The sequence below is a fragment of the Amblyomma americanum genome, chromosome 5 (genome assembly GCF_052857255.1).
Source record: "Amblyomma americanum isolate KBUSLIRL-KWMA chromosome 5, ASM5285725v1, whole genome shotgun sequence".
Taxonomy (NCBI): domain Eukaryota; kingdom Metazoa; phylum Arthropoda; class Arachnida; order Ixodida; family Ixodidae; genus Amblyomma; species Amblyomma americanum.
In genome coordinates this window covers 8827034-8851388 of record NC_135501.1, presented here as the reverse complement: position 1 = coordinate 8851388, position 24355 = coordinate 8827034, and the positions used below count along the sequence as shown (strand labels likewise).

Genomic DNA, 24355 nt, shown 5'->3' with positions numbered 1-24355 from the left:
CCCCCCCCCCCCCCCCATGTTATGTAATACCCTGTGAAGGGTCCTTAAGGGATCAATAAATGATGATGATGATTTGCGGTACTTCGCGGTAAGCGAACAAAAGAGCTGGGAGATATCTATCCCAATCATAGGTCTCTTCTGGCACATTTTCTTGATCATTTTTTGAGGGTGCTTTTGAACCGCTCGATAAGCCCATTACACATGGGATGGTACGGCGTTGTTAGTAACTGCCTTACTGACAAAAGCCGGTTGACCTATTCATTAGTTCAGACGTGAAGTTTGAGCACCGCTCACTCAAAATTTTCCTCGGGAACCCATAACGCGAGAACATTTCCACAAGACCCTCCGCCACTTGGATACTGTCAATAGTCCTCAATGGAATAGCATCAGGATAACAAGTGGCAACGTCAACCAGAGTAAGCACATATCTATCACCTCTGGCAGATACTGGTCTGGTGGATACCCGTCTTTAGCGCTGTAGATATGGAAGTTAAAAACCAACTCGCCTAACATACTGTATATTGGAGAGATTGGCCCCACAATGTCAATAGCCACTCTTTGCAATGGTAGGTCAATGGCTGGCATCTTGCCCAGAGGTACGGGACCAACTCTTCCCTTCGGAACTGTGCGCTGGCACACATCACATGAGCAAACAAAGCATTTACGTCACTCTGGACACCTGGCCAGAAGAACTCCTCAGTGATCCTAGACACCGTTTTTTGAACACCCTGGAGTCCGGCCATAATGGCGTCATTTCCTGAGCATAACACGATCTCTCATACAGTAGAATCTCGTTACAACGAACTTCACGGGACCGCCGAATTTCAATCGTTATTTTGAAATATCGTAGTACTGAAAAACCATTATTTTCATGTCAGTAATGCATCACAAGAACTAAAATTAGGTACCTTTGCAGCAGATTTATGTGTTGGTAAGTAAATAACAAACGATAACGCTGGGCACAGTTTAACTACAATTTATTGCTTGAAAAAGTCTTATCTTCTTCTGGCGAGTAGACGACAAACGCTGCAGGACGAACGTCTCCACATCCTCGACCTTCCTGTGCACGTCATCGGGGACATCTTTGCAGCGCCCGAGGAATGATTGGGTCTTCTCTAGAAAGACTAGGACATCCGAGCTGGAAACAATCTCTTCCTCTTCGTGCGCTGATCCAGTGTTGGCATCGTCTTTGTCACTACTACATTCTTCTTGCTCACGCACTTGATTCACGATGTCTTCGGTGGTGAGCTCCGCGGATGTAGCCGCCGCGCTGTCGCTATCCACATAATTCGAAAGTCGCTGTCCACGGTAGTTGCCCAGCCGCAGACGTTTTCTTGAGGGAGCCAGCTGCGACACTCGATGTAGTTTTACGATCTTGTCCCGATCTTGGAACATCGTTGCTATTGTTGACGGTGTAATGCCAAGCTCCCTGCACAAGTCCGCTTGCTTTTTTCCAGCAGCTGCGACAGAATGTCCGCTTTTTCTTTAAGCGAAAACTGGTGTCGCTTCTTTTTAACGCGGGGGCCAGGAGAACTCATTGTCAGCAAAGCTAATGCACAACACAATCACAGCGCCGATAACTTTGCAGATCCTACCGTTCACTGTCGATGTGGTGACACTGCACTGAATAGGCTTAAGACTACGGCGCAGTATGCGACCACACGCTGGATGGATGATAATGGCGGCAGCTTGCGTCGCCTAGCCTATATTCATTCAACGCGACACTACCGTTGATCCCGATGCCGCTGGGGCTGTATCCGTTGCAACGGGTTCCCCAGTGCATAGCTGCTGCTTCGGATGATGATGACAGGCGTCAGCTTCAGGGATTTGGTACGAAACTTCGTAATAACGAAGCGTTTTGCGACGAATGCGAGATTAAATTACATACGTTATTCTGAAATATTCGGTAATTTGAAATTCGTAGTACTGAAAGTTTTTTACATTGAAAGTATAGGCATTTTGGCGGGGATTTTAAAAAAATTCGTAAATCTGAAAATTTCGTTAATTTGATGTTCGTAGTAACGAGATTTTACTGTATACCTTTCGATAACACCAGCTGTTGGACCCGTCTTCCCGAGCTAAATATGCATTCCCTGTGCAGAAGACCCTTTACCAATTGATATTTGAATGACGTACGACTCATTGTTTTCACTTTTTCCCCGACTCTTTCGAAGCAGGCTTTCAAGCTTGGTTCTTCTCTTTGCCTAATTGCAATTTTGCCCGGTGTTACGCTCAGACACATCGTAACGGGAATAGAGAGTGGACGCGGCATTGCTCAGGCGGCCCTTTGAGCTCTTGTCTCCACTGCCGACGAGAAACTGACTGCCCCATCACCCGCCTGAGCTGTCGAGGGCCTTTCCTCCTTTGGGTGTTCTTCAACGCCGAGCATCCTCCACTCGGGATCGGATTCTTCGACACTTCTTGCACCCGTAATGTTTCCCAAGGTGAGATCGTAGATGGGTTGCTGTACGCATTTCGCCACTTCCTGTTCAGTATAATATGGCGTGGACACTACAATCCTGGCTTCAGGAAGGTACCTCACTGTACTATCTACAAGAGTGACGGCCGACGCTTCCCCTGTAAGATCCTCGTCCTTCACCAGGCTTCTCCGAACCAAAACTGTGTTGGCTCCGCTGTCTCTAAGCATCAGTATAGGACGGTCCCCTATTTGCCCAACCACCATCGGCATTGCTGCTTTCGACTTGGGTGTTGCACTCATCGCCTCATTTTCCAGCAGTGTTTGCTGCCCTTTTAGCTGTGGAACTTCAGGTGGTGTGTCAAGTTCTGCCCGAGAGTCGGCAGTGCATGCAGCTCGGTCCTGCGCTCTGTATCGGCACTCATCCACATCGTGTCTCCTCCTCTTACAACCTTGACACACAACCTGTGTCTTTTGGGCAACGCTACTGGTCCGACAGTCAACTGCACGGTGTCCCACCTTGCCGCAGAGAAAACACCTTACTGGTGCCCTAGACGCACCGTCATATGCTCTTGGTTTTGCCGCATCTGTCTCTAGGATCTTTTGGGTTTCCTCCTTTGCCTTACTCAAATTTTTTAGCCCTCGAGCCTAGAGGAATTGGTCTGCAGTGTCGGCGAACTCTTCCAATGAACACAACTTTCTTTCAGGAATAGCGCTAGCTTTGGACTGCAACATGCTAAAAGCATCTCGGTCACCAGCTTGTCACGCACCCCTTCAAAACTCTTTTTTGTTTGTTTGTTCATTTTATTTTGACAGAACTGAGTGTGCAGTACAGGACCGAATATCACAGATGGGTATAAAGCACTGCCAAGGTCGACAAAGCAAAAGGCGTTTATTGCATGCCTGACTAGGCCTCGTCTACGGAATATTGCATCTGTACAGACAGTGGCTGGTCGCACCAAGAACAAGAAAGAATAATGAGGCAGCAATAACTGTACAGTTACAAAACAAATAGAGCGATGCGGTACAAGATACCATTATTAAAACATCAATCACTGAGCAGGTAGAATACAATACAAAGGTACAATACAAGATACAATACAATACCAAATAAAAAACAAATCAATCAATCAATCATGTTTATTTAACATCATGACGATGTTGGGTGCGCCGACAAAAAGCCATTGGGAAGGCTTGACGAGGCCGACGCACCCCACAAGGGCATTGCAGTGGTACACAACATGGTAGCACTTCCAGGGATAAAAAGAAAATGAACAAAAGTAACATATTTGGGATTAGCTGTACATCAATTCGGACTCCTTATTTAGTTGATGTGGGAGAGTGTAGCTCAACATTTGATAACCATAATTTGTTCGCATCCTAGGCACATACCATTTGGGCGTCGCACGTGTAGTGTACTTTGGCTCATTGCATTGTAATCCTGACAGATTTAGCATATTGCAATTATTGTGATTAACACCGGTTTTATACCGTTGTAGAAGTAAAACTTCGTACAGCTGTGGCAAACGGATGATTCGAAGTTCATTGAAAAACGGTTCGGTGTGTTCTAGTCGAGGAGCATTCATAATATTTCGAACAGCTTTCTTTTGAAGAAGATACAAGCGGTTAATATTTGTAAAAGACGTGGTACCCCACACCAAAAAACAATAATTTACAACAGAGGAAAAAAGTGCACTGTACAACATTTTCTTGATACTCTTCGGCATGAAATATCTCAGTCGACACAAAATACCAACAACCTTTGACAGCTTGTTCATCACCATGTCAACGTGATCATTCCAACTCAAATGCTCATTAAAAATAACACCTAAACTTTTGACCGCAGGGACCGTTTCGATGAGCGACTTACCGATCCTTAAACAGAGTGGTGGCATATTTGTCAACTTGTTACGAGGCCGGAAAAGCACGGCCTTCGATTTTGCAGTGTTTATGTTTAATGAATTATTTTGAGACCATTCTTGGAGTGACTGTAAACATTTTGTGGCTTGTTTCTCAAGATCTGGCAGCTGTGCAGCTCTAAAGAATAAAGTGGTGTCATCAGCGTAAATCACAAAGGTTGGAAGATTACTAATCCAGACGATGTCATTAACATAAAGAAGAAACAGCAATGGTCCCAAGATGCTACCTTGCGGGACACCAGAAATGATGTGTCTAATATCAGATAAATCATTGTTTATTTTTACTTGTTGCAATCGAGCACTTAAGTAAGACTGAATTATGTCAAGAAACTGTCCGTGGAAACCGTAATGCTCGAGCTTAGTTAACATTATTTTGTGGTTAATGCGGTCAAACGCTTTTTAAAAATCGATGAATATGCCAAGAGTGAGAAGTTTCTGTTTGAAGGACTCTAAAATTAGCTCTTTTTGTGTCAGCAGCGCGGTTTCCATCGAAAGGTTCTTCCTAAACCCATGCTGACTGGGCGTTATTATGTTATTTTTGTCACAAAAACTAGATATCTGCTTGAACAAGATCTTTTCAAAGCACTTTGAAAAAACAGGTAGAATAGATATTGGACGATAATTTGACAGACTGTTTTTGTCTCCACCTTTGTGAATAACTGTGACCTTGGCAAACTGCATTTTCTTAGGGAACACTGCGTGTTCAATACAGCTATTGAAAATACATTCTAACACAGGACTAATTACATCAGCGACATATTTTACTGGTGAAATTTTTAGGTCATCAATATCACACGACTTGCTGCTACGCAAAGCTAGAAGACAATTTTTGATTTCGTTCGCATCAGTTGGAGACAAGAAAGCACTGCAAACAACCCGCGAGTCAAGACACTTCATGTTCATAAAATTGTAGCTCACGTCTGCCTGAGACATAATCATCTGCTAGTCGTTTCCCACTCACTGTTTCATTGTTGACTAAAATTTCATGTGCACTAGGAACAGTTGTACCTCGATTTAAAATTTTGTTGATGTTTTTCCACACAAGATCGCTCCTTTTTAATAAGTCTTGGTTGAAAAGATTTTCCGTGTACTCTTTTTTCGCCTGTCGAAGAACATACGTAACTTTGTTCCGGTATGTTTTAAATTGTTGAAGGTCATCTAGTGACCTGGTTTGGATAAAACGGTTGTAAAGGTCTGTTTTTGTTTTTATCATTTTGAGGCATTCGGCGGTTATCCATGGTTTGCGAGCTTTGCGGGGTTTCTTTGAGGTTATGAGAGGAAAGCTTTGTTCATATATGGATTTAAATATGGTAATAAAGACATTGTAAGCATCTTCTGGGTCCTTGTTTTGCACAACACTCCAGTCAAAATTTGATAGGGCTGCCCTAAAGTGATTTAGTGTGTCATGATTAATGCGTCATACATCTCATACATCTCAACAGGGTAGTTAATTATGTTTTATCTAATAAAAAATTTTTAACATGTCTTTTAACACTATTTACTGAGGTGGAATTACAAACTATACATGGTTTGCATGTGACGTCACGTCCGGCGGCACGCGCTGCGGCGGACATGTTGGTGCAGTCTGTGCGGAGTCGGTGGAGTGCGGGTCGCACGCGTTTCCTCGCTAGTGGTAACACGTGCAATTTTGTTGCCTTTTGTGTGGCATGCTGCCGCTTCTCAGTAAGCACCCTTTAGACGCTACCTACCGCTTAGATCTTACGGGGTCGGAGCGCGTTCAGTATGCGGAAAAAGTGCGTCTCAGCAATAATATCGACCCGTTCATGCTGCGGCCGGGAACGGACACAACAAGCGATGTCGACATATTTCCAGAGATTTGTTACGGTGACATCATCAATTACCTTGTTTTTTCTGCAAGCTTTCTGACCCTTGAAGAAATGTAGGCGTTTAAGTCCACCGAGGCGCATAATTATTTCACTAGCGGCTTTGTGAAGGGACTGTCGGCAAAACAGCTGCAAGGGGACAAGGTGCTTCTACTTGGAGAGGTAAGCCGCAGGACATTGATCTTTGTAAGGATTAGAGTAAAGAAATAACGGTTATTAAATCCACAAGTGACTGAGTGTAAGCAATCACTCAGTAAAGTTTTAAAAAGAACTGTTTACAAACTGTCAGGCTAGTGATTCATTTCTTCATATGTACTGAACCTGGACGACTTCAGATTAAATCACGAGTTATTCTATTTTTATGGGCATATGAAAGGAACCGTTGCTGGTTTATCTTAGTTTAGAAACCCAACAAGTTATTGCGCAAAAAAGAAACGGTCATGCGTGGAGTGATTGTTATCGCCCGCTACAGATTTGTCGACCAACAATTTAGGTCTCGCCTGTCGCGTCGCGCATTATGGCCCGCATTAACTGATCAAGCTCATCGCTGTTGCCGTTTTCGACGGTCCGGTAGCGCGACAAGATCGACAGTGACGTGCGCCTGTGCAGAGATGTGCCCAATGTTAATTTGGATTCGTAGCCTCCATTGTTCCCGACTCCTCAGCCTGACACTCCGCTTGAGCCGCGCGTTTCTGGGTCCGTCGTCTTGCCGCGCGAGCGTGGCGACCGGGATCACCATGTTTTGCGCTGTGGCCAAGCAAAAGCGTAGGGGCCCAGTCCGGGTCCGTCTCCTCCCACAGTTTTGATGGTCTGCCTACAAAATGCAAGAAAAATTTGTTTAAAATGAGATTTTCCGCTATGCTTGTACGTCATGCACCTAAATAAACATTGTGCATATGCAACGGACTTACCTTTTACGAAGTGGGCGCCGCAAACACGTATGCCCGTCCCTTCGGTGTTGAGATCGGCACGTTTTATACGAGCCAGCCACACCTCCCGTCGCTTCGCGCATAAAGCTTTCGTACGGTCACCTTGATGCTCGATGACCTTTAAAAACGAAAAAAGTTTGTGTTTGTTGATTTCGCCCAACAAGTGCGGTTGGAGCATCCAACAACAGCGCAGATAACCATCGCAACGCCGTCGAAGTACACCGTACGCGCGAATTGCATCAAGTGCACCACGGCTATAGTGAACTAGAATACTGGTCTAGTGGCGCGAACGGGAGGGCGCAGGAGTGCTCTTTGGCGTAGAAGCCACCAGATGACGCCACTGCAACTTTTTCTAGCGGCGCCGTCGCTGCTGCTTCAGGAGCTTGTGTATGTTTCTCCGCATCGTCATAACGATAGGGTGCATAATGCGCTCCTAGTTAAGAAACCTGCATGCCATTGGCTTCAACTAACTTCAACGTAACCTCCTAGGCACCTTTTTTTTCCTCACCGTTCCCCTTTGCGCATTTTGGCGATGATGTAAAATCGCGTCGCTCTATGTCGTCTGCTACCGACAAAGGGCAATGCGAAATAGTTTGCTGGTGGATGTAATTTGCTTAGGTGCATATCTTACTGAGCTGATTTTGTTTACATGCAACTATTGAGCTACCCTAGTGATTCATCTGTGAGGGCACTGTACGAGTGATCTCCTAAATAACTTTTCCTGAAGCGGTTCAGCGGCTTCAGAAACACATTTTATTCACAAAAATTTACCCACGGTTAAAAACATTTTCACCCCAATTTTAGGCAAGGCTTGCCTGTAAGTGCAAATATTTGTAAAATAAAAATTATAGCAAATCTTGGCTTCCTGGCAGGCACATTCTTCGGGCAACCAACCGAAATTATGTGCAATGGACTTTCACCCTAAGGTCCTTTCCAGGTTTAAACGCACCGACTAATTTTCTGATACTCAGAATCTTTTTTACTTCCGGTCGTTAAGGCGGTTTTGTTATGTAAAAAGTAGTGATAGCTAGGCACAACAGCAGTGAGCTTGGCTGCCAAATTTTCACAGGGGCCAGAGATCGAGCCAGAGGCTCTGTTTTTGCCTTAAACACCTGTACAATACCAAGGGTACTGCCTGCATGTAGCTTTACAGGAGGCTAAAGCATGCCATGCATGCAAGTATTTTCCAGGTCAGCTACACTTTGTAGAGGGGGCCCTGCAGAGGGACGAAAGTCACCCTTGTCGTTCATGCGAGTGAACTCGGCTGGCTTGGGTTCGCTGTCGCTTCTTTAGTCATTAGAAGCAAATTCAGACAGCCTTCACAGCCGGTCTTCAAGACGCCATCTTTTTTTTTGCTACATAACCGTGCAGCTAACAATACGAAGCAGCGCTAACAATACGAGCGCACATAGACGAGACGCACACATGAGTGCTCGTGTGTACTATCGATCGCGATGGAAAGAAACGCGAAGAACCCGGCACCTACACGCTCCGCTGTCAGAATTTATTTTGATCGCCCTTATACCTCGGTGGTAAGAAAAAGACATTAGAGTCATCCTAGAAAACATTACGGACGAGTCTGGCGTCCTTTAGCTATACCACCGAAATAAAAGCGCGATCAAAAGAAATGCGAACCGCGGAGCGCATATAGGCTCCGCTCTGTTCGCGTTTCTTTCGATCGCCCCATTGTCTCTGCGCCCTCGAATTGTTAGCGCTGTGTTTTAAGGATGATCCACCACCAACACGCCCAAGCTTCTCCATTAGAATATTTGCCGCCTGTCACTTGATGCTACAGTGCAAGTGGAATGGTACGGCGGTATTTTTCAGACTTAAGTGCTGCGCTTTACCCCCCGCGGTGGCTCAGTGGTTAGGGCGCTCGGCTACTGATCCAGAGTTCCTGGGTTCGAACCAGACCGCGGCGGGTGCATTTTTATGGAGGCAAAACGCTAAGACGCCCGTGTGCACGTTAAAGATCCCCAGGTGGTCGAAATTATTCCGGAGCCCTCCACTACGCACCTTCTTCCTTTCTTCTTTCACTCCCTCCTTTATCCAACACGCGGTTCAGGTGTCCAACGATATGAGATGGATACTGCCTGCGCCATTTCCTTTCCCCAAAAACGTTATTATTATTATTATTATTATTATTATTATTATTATTATTATTATTATTATTATTATTATTATTATTATTATTATTATTATTATTAAGTGCTGCGCCTGCTGCATCTGCATGTTGCCTGCATCTAGAATTTATCGTCAAGCTCCTGCGTGCCACTGAGACAGCTAATTTTCTGGCCAGCATCTGCGTACAAAATGGCAATGAGGGTACCAGGCTCGAGGTCTCCCCTAGAAACTGAGTGGGAAAGGTTCTTAAGTGCAAGGCAGATTCCAGTATAACTACGAACGTCTTCTCAGGCGCATGGATCCATGGGTATTGCAGCCAGAACAAAGAGTGGCGCACAATTCTGATAAGATGCCTAGCCGGATCCTGGCTCACTCTACTTGTCATCAGGTAACTGAAACTTACACGTTCTATTAGGTGCTCCAACAGTGACAACACGTACACTATAAAACGTACGCTATAGACAGTGTCACACGCACTCCTGTAGCTGTCGACTAGCTTATAAAAGCCTCTCATTCCATTAGTCTGGTTTTCCCACGCACATAGCTAGGTGCGACAGAAATAAATGAAGCTTGTCAACAGATGCAGAATTTGGACCTAGGACACCAGCAGTGAGGCGCGAAAAAGCAAGTGTTGAGCCGTGCCTACTGCCGGGCCAGCATGGCGGCAGAGGCGCGGAGCTAGTAAAAGGCGTGGCAGCGCCGCTTGCGGCGAGGAGAGGAGTCTTGCTTCAGCCACTCCGCTGCCACGCGCCTCCGTTCGCGCCACTAGACCAGTATTCTAGTTCACTATAACCACGGCCGCTGCGACTGCTCCAACATGGCGGAACAGTATCCCAGGGTTCCCAGCTACGACGTCAGTGCAAGCCATGTATTTGAACTATTTCCTGAAACATGTTTAAAAGTGCAGGGATTTGAAAGTTAACCGACTGCTTCCCATAAGATGTTCTGTTCAGGTTTGAAGTAAACATTACATTTCTGAACTCGTAGCCACAGTCAGTGTGTTCATATGTTGCGAAAAAAACCTGGTTGATCACGTTTGATTTCGTTATTTGGTATTCTTAGTGCTAGTTCCTGGCGAAATATGTTAGTAAATGTAAGAATCTTGTTTTCATTGAAAAAATCTTGAGTATGGTCTTGTGCTGGTAGTTTTTCAATAAATCGAATCGCTTTCTTCTGCATGATATGAAGCCATTCAAGTTTGCCCTTTGAAGTCGTGCCCCATACCAATATGCAGCAGTGTAGTCGTGAGTAGATAGTATAACTGCCGTTTGAACCACGTGGGCGGTATGTACCTGAATGTGTTTAGATACCCAAGTTTTTCGATGTATTGGGCAGATGCTATCCATGTGTGGTGTCCAGTTAAGGTTTTCGTGAAAGGTCATGCCTAGAAATTTCTGCTTGCTTACTTTCATTATCACTTCTTCCTGAAGTTCCAGCTTTAGATAACAATCTGCTGCCTTACTTTTTGGTCGAAATACCAGATTGTTTTTTTTTTTTGAGGACTAGCTGATTATGATATAACCAGATAGATAATTGTTCAAGCCTTGTATTTGCCTCTGTTAATATGCTCGTTACGTCAATTCCTAGAAAAAAGATATTTGCGTCATCAGCATATAAAATAATATTGGGAGTTCGAGAAATACATACAATGTCATTAATATAGAGAATAAATAAAAGGGGGCCTAAGATAGATCCGTGCGGGACACCATACTGTATCAGTTTAGACGTTGATGTGAAGCTATTGATTTTTACAAACTGGTAACGGTTATGCAAATAACTTTTAATTAAGTCAAGCGCTATTCCATGAATGCCATAGTTATAAAATTTATTATATAATATATCATGTTTAATCGAGTCAAAGGCTTCCCTAAAATCTAAAAATATGCCTACCATGTACATCTTATTCTCTATGTTAGTTATTATTTTTTCTTCGATGTTCAGCAAGGCAGATTGAACTCTTCTTCGTTTGTGAAAACCATACTGTTGTTTCGCTATTATGTTTTTCTTTGATAAGAATCTGTAAAGTCTATTATTTATTACATACTCGGGTATCTTTGCAAAAACAGGTAATACAGATATAGGGCTGTAGTTTGCGAGAACGTTCTTAGCTCCACCCTTATGTATTGTGCAGACGCGGGCAATTTTCATTCTGTCTGGGAATAAACCATGCCGCATTATGTTGTTGCAAATATGGGACAGGGGCACGCAATGAATGTCAGATGCTGCTTTCACTGGTCGGACAGCAATGTCATCATAACCACAAGCAGAAGAATCTTTCATATGTTTTATCACTCCTTCAATTTCATCTGGTATAGTTCGGGTCAAAAAAATTGAATCTTTTCAGTATTACTTAGATTTGAGTATGAACTGTGACCGCGCTGCTACGAGATGCACCAGCCGTAAGAAAATGATTGTTAAATAGATTTGCTAGTGACTCACCGGCGTGACTTGTGCCATCTACTACTAACTCATGGGGTATGGACCTCCTTCACCCCGCGACGTCACGAAGATGCGGTGGCGCTGATGTTAGCAGCGACTTTCGCATGGTAGGCAAAACAGGTTCCGCTTGCCCGTGCCTACCGCAGCTGCCGCAGCTACCGGTGGCTGCTTCAAGCCTGTGCACTGCTGAAGCAGCATGTATTGACCAGCTGCGTCACTGCTGGATCCGCGCAGTAGCATAAAAAATATTAAATTAGCCTCGATAGGTTTCTCGCGCATAAATGCCGCATTCGGAAACTGGCTAACAGACATTGGGCCACGGTAGTAAAGCACGAAGTCTGTGAGTCGATACGCCCTGCCACTCAATGCACTTAATGGCATGTAAGTTACTGCGTTCATTCAGGATAGTAGGCTGATAATTGCTCAAAGAAAAAAAAGACATATGCAGCTGCACACGTACTTATCACCTTGAGCCGGAGTGCACGGGGCGCCGACAGGTTCACTCACACCCAAGGAATGCGTTTTTTTTTTGTTAATAGCACCCTATGTTTTAATGGCGCGTTTTATGACATTTAATATCTACTTGAAACTGTTTCTTGATATGACGACGTAATTATTTCATTCGAGTAGAAAGAAGCCTGGTAAGTTGTGTCAATCTTGCGTGGTCGCGTTGGTGTGCTTAGAATAGCGTACCTTAAGTGTGCTAAACGCCATATGCTTTTTCATTGCATCATGCATGTGTCATGTTTCATGAGGTAGTACATGATCGTGAAGCTTGTTTGGAAAGAAGCAGCCGCAGGCGTGCTACTAACAGACACGTGGCAAGATTGAGAGGGGACGTGACAATGAAAAGTGTTTTCGTTATTCATGCATGCGATATGTAACTAAACTTGGTGCAAATATGAAATTCCTACGCTAGTTTCAGTAATTCCTTTTATTTATAGCTATACCTGGTGCAGTTCTGGGTAATTATAATTAACACCGTCGTCAAGTCCCCCCAAGGTCTCAAATAATTGAGTAGATAGCGCGGCAGTTTTTTTATGCCAGCATGTACATAAAGCCCTGTTCTGTACGATGACGCGATTAGTTCTATTTCTATTACAGTACTTATGCATGCATAGTTACATGAAAGCGTTTCTTACAAGAAATAACTAACACAGTACTGCACGTGTAGGGAAAAAAATCGAGATTTATTACGCTCCTCAACGTCTCAGGAATAGTTTGCGACAAATGGAATCGTTTGATTTTCATGCGAATTAAGAAGGTGAGTGATCCAGTCGCAGAAAATGTGAGAGGTCACAAAACATACCTTAAAGTTTATGGCATCTTCGCTTTCGCTTTGGTCAAAGAAATGCGGCACTGAAATCAAATAAATTACCTCACAATTTTGGACGACCACACTTCTAAAAAGCGTAATTTATAAATTTGTACTCAATATTTTGCTATAATTTCTCGTCACGAAACTAGACTTCAGGGCTAGGAAAGAAATAATTCTAGAAATAAAAAATTTTCACCAAATCGACCAGCTTAACAAGAGGACAAGTCGGCTGGGCTGGTGCGTGGTCATGCGGCTAAAAACAGCGCTAAGCGAGACAGGAGATCAGAGACACGACGCTGTCCCCACTTTTCGCACAGCGCGACACGCATGCCAACAGATGATGAGCGCACGTCTGCTCTGACGAAACAACGCCAGCACTTTCCCTCACTATTGTCCCGAAGTAAAATCATTCCGGATAGTGCAGAGTGTCAAAACTTGTTTTATTCAATGCCTAGCGCATAAATAAATGGCAGGAACGCTTTCTACATGTTTACTACTAACCATATATACAATAGAGTGGCAAACTATTTCTCTTTATAGGCCGCACGTGGCCAACGCGAGCTCGTGTACTTCAACGAATTACCAAGTTGGAAGTATCGACCATTGCTATGATTCGCAGAAACTGTAAACGCGCCTACAAGCCTTGAAAACCCGCGCTCAACACCTATACGCGACGCCACTCCCCGACCTTTTGCCTACCACGAGCTCGCTAGCGACTGCAGCGCCACCTCGTTTGTTTACAAACATGCAGGAGGTCCATAGTGTCATTTTTCTGTGAAAGAATTGAGTTGAACAAGGCCCATGCCTTTTGAGGGCAATATTCACTGCCATAAACTTGTTCATGTAATACGCTATGCGAGCGTTTTTAGTTCACCACTTAACTTATTTCGCAGTTTTTATATTCTAACAGTGCTTTTATATCTCTAGTCCTAATAAACGAGTTGAACAAGTCATTTCGTGCATTTATCTTATTTAATAAATAGTTAGTGATCCAAGGCTTTCTTGCATGCCTAGGCTTTTTCAGAATTCTCGCAGGGAAAGCATCATAATATTGTTGAGTTACCGCAGTCAGAAAGCATGCATTCAGTATGCAGTACACATGCAGAAAGCATGCAGGCAGTATGCATCGTTAGGATGTGCAACATTTAAAACATTTTCCCAAGTTTAACTACTTAACGATCATGAAAACGTGCTATTCCAGCTGCACTGACATGTCTACAGGGCGGAGTCTCCTTCTGTAGCTGAGTTTGTGATGTCACCGGCAGGAAGCAATATATAAGCATGTGGTCACTGATGCCTGTCTGTTGTCAGAACTCCAGAGCGCACGCCATTGTCATGACAGCTTGTCAAACACAAATCATTTAGTGTCTGGTTATCTTCAGTTACACGAGTGGGTATGCTAATAACATTAATTAGACCGTTTGAGTGTATTAAATCCTGAAACTTACTGGAACACAAATCAGAGAAAAGCAAATTAATATTAAAATCGCCCATAATGACAACTGCAGACTTAAAGGATAACAAGTGCTCACTAAGGTCTTCGAAAAAATTAAAAAATGCAGACAAGGATCCCGAAGATGGCCGGTATACAACCGCTATTCGCAAACGCTTGACACTTGACTGCAAGAGATTCATAGTTGTCCGTAATAGCAGAGTACTCTTGGATGATACTGTACTTATGATGTTTACTAATGTAAAGCGCCACGCCACCACCGCGTCGGTTACATCGACCAAGTGATTCATAATTATAGCAATCAAGCTTCACCGCATCTTGTTGATCATTGAACCAAGTTTCTGAAAATGCAAGTACCATAAATTCATGATTTAACGTTGCCAGGTACGCACAAACATCAGGATATTTGCTTCTCAAGCTTCTCGTGTTAAGATGAAAAAACAATGCAGTTTTTTTCTGCACTTGTGTTTCCCTGAGTATGTTGGCAAAGTGATAGCGCAGTGATAACAGCACTTTGAGGTGTAAGCAGCCATGAAAAAGAAAAGACAGAATCAGAGCGCATGCGCTCTGCTTACACCATTTTTACTAGGTCATCTTCACTTCTGATCTGGATAGCGCTGTCGCCTTCTTTCTTGCGCACAAGGATTCTGCCATTATTTTGCCAGACAAACTTAAATGAACGCTTGAGTGCCTTCGATTTCGTCACCCACAGCAATTTCTTATTCAGAGGAGTTAGGTTGTGAAGGAAACGAACGCCGGTAACCTTAGTTACCAGATTTGTCTTTTGCTCGGTCCACTGCTCCTTGGTTGCATGCGAAGAAAAGCGTATCATGATTGTGGGAGTTTTTTCGTGCCTTGCAGGAAGCCTATGTGCTGCTTCTACATCTTTTGCGGTTAGCTCTGCGATGTTGAGCTTCCATGCTACGTTATTTAGTTTCACGAGCAAGTTTTCGCCCTGACTTGTTTTAATACCGTGGACCTCCAAGTTTTGTTGGCGGCTGTATTGGTCAAGGTCATTAAGTTCCTTCCTCAGTTTTTTAACTTCTTCGATTGATGTTTCTGTTTCAACTTTCTGCACTCTATCTTTTAACTCGGAGATTTCCTGTCCCTGGGTAGTCACCAGTGTAAGTAAGGTATCATACTTAGAGGATAAAAACTCTACTGTTTTTTCAGTGTTTTTCACAGTTTCTTTCATAGACAACAGGTCCTCTATTTTGCCAAGAAGTGGTAGGAGGAAGGCAATCCGCTTGTTCATAATAGTCGGCTCCCACATCAGTACTTGCTCAGGCTTAGTTTTCCCGGAGCTCTGACCTCCTCTGAGATTAGAGGCTTTACAAGTAGGACACAGCCATTTTTTTTCAATCTCTGTTTGGCTTTTACCGCTGCCTCTCTCACTTTCGAGAAACTACCAGCATGATAGGAGAATCCACATTCGGAACAAGTCAGGACAAGGGCATCTTCCGTGATTGCTTCCTGGCATGCTAAGCAAATGTCTTCTCCATTTAAATAGTGTAAGGCAAAAGCACAAATGGCTGCAACGGGAGCAGTAGTATGAAATAGCTCAAGCGCACAAAAAGAAATCACACGATACTAACCTGCAAAGCAGGGGACGAGAAGTTAGCTGTGCATCGATCAACCACTGCCTACCGCTGCTGCTGCGTGCAATAATGCCAGGCTTGACATGGTGCCTCTTCTTATAGTGGCAGTCCGGTGACGTAGTCGCTGATTGTCCGGTAGACTGATGTGCTGTTGGGCAGGGCTGGGGTACTTCCACGTGATGCTTGTTTCAGGCTGTTGATCAGATTGCAGATCTGCAAAGCAGGGGACAAGAAGTTAGCTGTGCGTCGACCAGCCACTGCCTACCGCTGCTGCTGCGTGCAATAATCAAGCCACCTGTTGAAATAGTTGGTCAGCCTGCAGGAAAACTGCTTAGCGGTTTCAGAATTCTCAGGTTTCGCGGTGCGAAATCTCTCCCAAAAGCCCTCTGCCATAAGCCTGAATCTTTGGAGGAGTGGCTTCTTGACTTTTTCGTAGCCCATGGATTCAGCGGCAGGCATCCTTCCAAACACATTCAGCGCCTCCCCGACTAAACACATGCTCAATGCTGTGGCCCATTCACTATGCTCCCAGCCTTGCCCCAAAGCTATCAGCTCGAATCGTTGCAGATATGCGTCCAAATCATCTCTTTTTGTCATCAAAAGGAGCCATCAGCTTTCTTGGACAAACTCTGACAGTCTAAGAGATTCTGTACCCGCTAAGGAACGCTGGTCATTGTCCGTGATCTCATGACCTCCTGCGACATGCGCCTGTCTCCACAAAAGAAACTCCTTCTCCCGTTCTGTCCTTCTTTTCTCCTGTTCTTCTGCCTTGCTAGCTCTTTTATCTTCTCACTCTTCTGCCTCGCGAGCTCTTTTTTCCTCCCGCTCTTCTGCTTCGCGAGCGTCTGCGCATGTTTGCGCTCTTTCCTCTCTCTGCCTTTTTGCCTTTCCTTCATAGAGACACATCGCCTCTTCCTTGCTTTACCCTAGCTTGAGAGCCAGTTTTAACGTTTTTGCCACATCCATACTTTCTGCTGTCGAGAGATCGGCAAGATCCGAGACAAAGAAAAAAGGAAATGAATCCTGGCACAGGCTCGCCACCTAACTTTGTCACGGATCTCACCGGAGAACACCCGGACCGAAAGAATGGACTACGCGACAGGTGCACCCACCCAGACGCACATTTAATACACCCTACGTGACACAAACACTAGCACAAAAACTAACTAGCGAAACTAACACAAAACACAAAGACTATCAATACACACGACGTGGGAACACTGCTACTAAAAAGGGAACAGCGCGAACACAGGACGAAGAGAGGAACGTATGACACAGGCGCTGTGTGTCGTACGTTCGTGTCATGTGTCGTGCTCACGGTTGGTTCGATGCGGATGCGGCGTTGCATGTGTCCAGTAGCCGGCGTCGAGGTGGCGTTTGACGTGCTCGAGCTGGCATCGTTGGCTGTGTCGTATAAGCTCCTGGTCCAAGCGCCCGTGGAAGTGATGCTGGTGATGTTGGCATTGGGAGCACCACCCAAATAGGTGGCAACAGCGCTGGAGACACCCATGGCCGTAGCAGATGGTAGCATCTTCCGTTGACTCTCCGGAACGGGCTCAGGAGTGGCAGGAAGTCCACGGTGCGAAGCTGTAGAACGCGAGCTCACCGGAGCAGTAGTCGGCGTCGCTCTCTTCCAGCTGAAGCGTTCCTGACCTGCCGGAGCCTCCGCTTCTCTGTTCTTCCCCCCGTGCCTCGCTCTCCCTCGCGCTTTTATAGCCTTGGCATTAGTCTAAGTAATCCTTGTCGTCGTCCTCTTCTTCTTCTCTTCTCCGCCAATCATCTCTTCCCACCTCGCCGAATAGTTCATCTTCTTTATTCTTCGGTTAGTCCACATCATTCTTATCGCCATCCTCGTCGTCTTCAAGCCTCTTTCGTTGATACTTTTATTTCAGACTCCCTATTATATGTGACACACTTCATCCACCGTGGAAATGCCGGGAAGACAGCATGTAGTACTTCGCTTGGACCTAAAACATGACGAGTCCCTGTCCGAGGACAACGCTCGCATTCTTCTTAGCGTTGTAAACTCTGCGGAAACCCACTGTTTCCTAGGCGCCACGTCAGCTACCGTCAGGTCAGCAAGAGTGCCAAAGGTTTTAATCGCTACGTATCGGCTTTAACGGAGAGCGGGGTGCAGCGGAGTTGTATTTGTGTGCGCTTTAAAGGCCTCCACGATGTGTTTAGTGCTGAAATGCATGCTTGGCAAGGCAAGCCGGTGTGTACATTTTAGGCAACGCGGTGCCCCAGACTCTGTTGTTCGTCAGGTTTGCATGCACCCGTGCATGAAACAAAACTGCAAATTGCGGAATATCGGAGTAAATCTCGTCAAGGAGAATGCACCGAGTGCGCATCCCTTATTATCAACTTAAATGTGCAAAGCCAGGGGGAAAAAAAAAAAGACTCATTTCTGGCATTAATAAAAAACAACATTAAGCAAAGCGAAACCCCCCCCACACACACACACACACACAACATAAATTGAATAGAGTGTACCCTCACAACATTCAGTGATGTACTCATATTTTGCTTCGTAAGCCTGCATGCATGTATGCACGCATGTACACCTCGCCAATTCTTTAACAGTACCGCGCGAGCGTCGACCAAACTGCTTGTCAGCGCCTTATCACGGCACAGAGCGACGAAACCAGCGAGAATAACCGATTGCGCACAACGTTTCTTCCGTCGCGACGGTCATCGACTAGGCTCTTCCCACTAATGGGACACAACCCCTCTCATGGTTTGCTGAGTGCGCATATTCTTGACCGAACCGAAATAGCAGGGGCACGAGTAACTATATTGCATTTTTTTTTTTTTGCCAGAATTTATCGCATGATTGCGCATACCCTGGAAAAACATGAACAAAACTAGCAAAACAGGACAAATGCTTCGTTTTACGATAAAGAATAAAGACGCCTCGTTGGATGTTGACGCACAACCACTGTTTATTGAGGCACATCATCATCCATGTGATGGCGGCCGTGTGCGTTCCAGCGCTCATGTGCGCACTCGTGCGTGGTCAGTAAGCCAGGCAAGCTCCATCCGACTGAACAACCCCAGCCATGCGTCGAGGTAGGGACTCATATAGAGCTGGTACGAGGTCCGTGTCGGCTTCCAGCAATTCCCATTCCCCCTTGACGGCTTCCCGGAGCTCGTCGGAAGTCGCATGGTGCAGGCCCATTCTTGACAAGTTTCTTTTCATTATTCCCCACACATTCTTTATTATGTTGAGGTCGGCCCCTTGCGGCGGCCATGGCAGTGTCATGACACCAACTTGCTCTAGGTGAGCCTTCACAGACCGGGAAGTGTGGATAGGAGAAAGGTCTTGTTGAAGGTAAAAACATCCGTCCTTAAAAGGTCCATCAAGCACGTGGGGAAGGAGTATGTTGTCAATAATTTCAATATATGCCTCCGAGCAGAAACGACCGGCAATCCAACAAATGGGCCCGAGTCCGTCCTTGGTAACGACTCCCCAGACGTTGACACTCGTGCGACCGCTGGATTTTATGGCTTGGGTGTAGCACGGGTCATACCTACAAAAACAAAAACAGCCAGTTTTAATATCTGAATGTAATACCATATTGTCGGTGCAATTTCAAGGCATAACGTAGGCTACATCGGAGAAACAAAGCTGCTCAATTCATTTGTGGCAAAGGCAGTAAGCGTTTTTGCGCATTTGAAGATAACATGAAACTGAGTAGAAGGTCCACCATGGGCATCGTTTACAATCACACACAAACTGAGCTCTGCATACATTGACAGGGCTGGACGGTAGACTCTCTGCTTCTGGTTCCACTGAGTGCAGAACGTCGACTCGTCAGTGAATGCTACTTGACCCCAGTCGTCCACTGTCCACTGCAGATGCCCGTGCGCAAACCGCAGCCTTTCTGCCTTGCTGGTGGCCGAAAGCAATGGTTTTTGGGCCGCACATCTGTTCGTGAGGCCTGCTTCACGTAGCCGTTTTCGCACAAGCTCGTCACTTGTGTCCAAGCCGACAATGTCCTTTGTCTGGCCCGCCGTCATGAAAGGATCTGCAGCAGCTACAGCAACGATGGCCATATCTTGCTCTCGTGTTGTCTTCCGGTTTAAACATCTGGGTGCGTCTCCAATGCGGCCTTCATCACGGAAGGCCTGAATAATCCTATTAACTGTTGCCTTCCTCACACCAACTTCCCTAGCTATCTCCCTTTGAGATTTTTTCGCTGTCGCCAGTGCAACAATACACAGCCGCGTTTCTTCCGGGATGCGTGGGAGCATTCTTCTTGCTCCTAGACAGCGAGTAAAAAACATTCGACGGGGCGACCACACTTTATGCACAACCGTAGTTGCGTTGTCACCAAGGATGCCTTCGTAGCGCATTTTGCGGCTGAGTAAAAGCTAGCGGCATGCCTAAAACGTTAACAAAGATTTGCCCAGCCTGTCGTTTACTGCTTCATCACGCCGCTGTCATCAACCGGGGGGAGGAGAACAACACGGCCGGGGTTGTGTCGCCATCACGGGAAGAGCCCAGCAGACGACAATCACTGTGTGGGCAAACTTGTGCGCGCGCGATTATTCTCGCTGGCTTTGCCGCTCCGCGCCGCGATAAGGCGCTGACAAGCAGTTTGGTCGGCGCTCGCACGGTACTGTTAAAGAATTGGCCCACTGTACTTTTGTGTTGTAAGTGGCACATATATTACTTCATAAAAATGACATATGCTGTCAGCAATTTTGCTTGCTTTTCCCTTCCTAGAAAGGCATAAATTTTTCGGCTTGTTCAATTGAATGCGTAGCACTTACCACAACCACATAGAGGCAGCTACACTATATGTGCGATGCAAGTGCACACAACATTCTGTGAGGTGGGGCAAAATTGTTTTCTTAAGCACTCACAGGCCACCTGACCTCCCTTGCTATCCACACAAGCAACACGAGTCAGGCATGCACCGTCTTGAAGTTTCTTCGTTGTCGAATAACAGTTACAGTGCACCTACCATAAAATCAAGCAGCTCCTTTCGATGCCTGATCAAGTACAGTACAGCAAGCTTCTGTGTAAGAGAGAAAGATATATGCCAGAAAAGGTGGAGAGGTCGGATACAGAAAAGTTCCTTCACCTGTTATTAGGGGCAGGGGAGGAACATAGAGGAAGAGAGTAAAGATCTGTGGTGACGCCATATTACAATGAGACACATGCACTGTGCAAGATGCTTGCTTTATTTGCTTGGTTTTATGGGGTTTATGATCCCAAAGCGACTCAAGCTATGAGAGATGCTGTAGTAGAGAGCCCTCGATAATTTCGACCCCCTCTGGTTCTTTGCCGTGAACTGGCATCACACAGTACACGTGCCTCTACCGCTACGGCCGGGATTGAACCCGCGTCTTTTGGGTCAGCGGCCAACCACCATAACCACTGAGCCACCGCGGCAGCTTCATTTGTGTCATGCAAGAAACTGTTAATTTAATGGGCATGTCTGCACACTCATTACCTAGTACACGTCACACAAAGCCTGAACATGTGTTTTGGGGTCAAGCATTCCAGCTGGTCTTGCACGCAGTGTTTAAAGAGACAACTAAGTGGCACCATGAGCCGAAGAGCTGAAGGAGAACAAAAACATGACAGTAAACTTACGAGCACTACAGACAAGGAGGAAATTAATTTATTTCCATACTCTGAATGCCTTAAGGCATACAAAGAAGAGTGGGGGAACATATAAAATTGGTAACCGCTTTTTCGAATTTAATACAGCCAGAGATTGCGGCAATGGAGGCAGGAAAAGCACAAGCATAAGATTAGACAGAAAATAGGCAAGACATTCAAGTTTGATGTGGCCCACAGGACAACATATGGGAGGCACCAATACAGCCAGTGGTAGTGTTGTGGTTAGGTTACTATTAAGATAAAAGTCTCCAGGATGCACAAAAAGCAATCTAGGCAGTGACGGTAGCCACTGACTTCCAATGCTTTCGATGTGTTTTAAAAAATGTGTGCACCACATAGGATGTATTCATGATAATTAATAAAACACGGGACATTGTTCAACACGAAATAAATTATCCTCGCAGCACCATACAATACACAGCTAAAAGGAGAAGTCGGCAGTAGGAATTGCAACGATACGGTGCATGTACACCCCTACGTGAAGACTTTACGCCACAGGGTTCACTTTTTAGCTGTGTAGTGAAGTATTCAAGGCACCCATCATGCTGTTAACTTCTCCAAGGTGAGGAAAACCCTTGTATTAGCCTTTCAAGGCCCTTTAAGCTTCAAGGACAATGAGTGTTGCACTTCGGGGATCAAAAGCAGACCATGTGGCCTGAAGACTTTTGACTACAACCCTGCAATTCATTACAATTGAAGACAGCTGGCGCACCATTAAAAACCAAAACAGAAATGCCAAATACGAAGCAGAACAAGCATTCCAATTTTGATCTAGGCATTGTTTACAAACATACATACTGGAGCAGTTGCTATGCTGTTGTATTCTGCCAGAAAAGAATGTGCTGCAACCATAAAAAGCACCCAATTGATGGATGCTAAATTGGATTGAAATGAATAAATCAGTGACAACTAAAGCAAACCCTGAGAAAAATGAGTTGTGTACAAAGTGCCCTAAAGGGTTGAATTCAATTTTCTTGTGCATTTAGTCATTCGCATCTTTTTTTGCCGAACATCAGCATAGCCACACATATACAGATAATTTTATGCAGAGGTTGGATTAGACATTGATGACACTGACACAGTTAATCGCAAGGGAAGGCTCGAGTACTGGGTAAAGTAGACGATAAACTGGTGATCAGGATAGATGTAAGTGAAACTGGTGCATTTTATTGACTAAACAAATCATCTGTAATACAAAAGCAGAGAAAACTGCAATATGTTGGAGGAAATTGAGTGCACTGGAAGTTATATTGCACAAAATTTGAGCCCCCTGATATATTAGCTTGTTCTAAAAAAAAAAATAATTGCTTTGCTGCCAATTTTCTTTTGAAGCTCAAGCAAAATTTCGGAGCAAGTCAGCTGTAGAACAAACTTCCTTTCTGCAAAGTATCACAACAAACACATTTGTTTTTGTTACACGAGAAAATTTCATGACTGCTGCAGGACATGTGATGGCAATGACAGTAATGAGCCAATTGCTGCTGCCACACAGCAAAAGTGGTAAAAGCCCGCACACATCAGGGTCACAGAGGCAGATTTCTCCGGCAACCAGACAAGTTGCAACGAGTGAAAGAAGTGTGATGTGGTATATATGCGCATTGATAATGCCCATTTCACGAAGTGCCAAATCCAGTAGATTCCTGTGTTGAACCAAAAAATAGCAATGCGTCCATTGATGCCCCAGTCATACCAAAGGAACATAAGGTGAACAGATTGTCTGGAATTTTTGTCAAATTCGCCTAACAGCATTAGCAGCAGCCAAGAAGCAAAGTGCCAGCAACAAGGTTGGTAAAAGCGGGGCGTTACACAGCGAAACTGGTCGAACCAGCAGACGGCTGCCTTGTCTTTTATTCATACAAGCTTGGCAGATGGCAAACATGAGAGAGTTGCCTCACTTTTTGCTCATAGGAAAACTAGTGGATTGCTGTATCACTACACATAGCATTTAAAGGCAACAGTAGAAAACAGGCACAGAGGCAAAGAAATGTCGGGAGACAAAGCTTGCTTTGCTCTGTGAGCACACACAAATGACACATTAGGGACCTCCTATCGGACGAACAGTTGCCTACAAAATCAGACTGCGCCCTCAGCAAGATGTGATAAATGACTGCATACTCATCCCAATGTTTTGTGCATCTCAAGAAATTTCACTGAAGCAGTAATCACGTCATGGAGCACAAACTTTTAACAGAAATCAAAGAGAAGTACTGGTTCAAAGCTCTGGTGGCAGGAGAAAAACATTTTGGTGACTTCCTTTGTTTCACTGCACTAAAGCACCAACATGCACATTGTGCATAAAGAGAGCACACAGCAATGCAGCACGTCAAGAATTGGCAACTCTTCAGTAGCGTTAAAGCATGTGTTTAAGCACACATCCGGCCAGTTTGCAAATGGTAGGAGAAAAGTTCCTTGGACGCTTCCTGTCACGTGAAGAACTGCAGCACTAGAGAAAAGCCTAGTCTACACATCAAACGCACCTGTCATTACACAATCTAGTGACAAACTGAAAGTAAAATTTGGTCCTGTTTAAAGACCAGCACAAAAATCATAGACTTGAACAGCTTTCTTGCTGTGTGCAATGAAACTTGAAGCATAAAAAATTTTCACATAGGCTGATCATAGCATGACTACATGTGAAAACTATGGCAGTGAGTCCTGCAGCCAAGTGCGGATTCATGCA

General features: G+C 45.0%; 1 protein-coding gene and 1 long non-coding RNA gene across 5 annotated transcripts in view; one reads left to right on the top strand and one right to left on the bottom strand.

Moving 5' to 3' along the window:
* The window catches only part of Git (ARF GTPase-activating protein GIT1), a 359911-nt gene that overhangs the window by 328439 nt on the left and 7117 nt on the right, over positions 1-24355 (top strand). The window lies entirely within an intron of this gene.
* On the bottom strand, positions 961-16247 carry LOC144132276 (uncharacterized). The gene is made up of 3 exons (XR_013314749.1): positions 16038-16247; positions 7091-7226; positions 961-6993 (listed from the first exon to the last, which is right to left on the bottom strand). It is a non-coding gene; the product is annotated as an uncharacterized LOC144132276 (long non-coding RNA).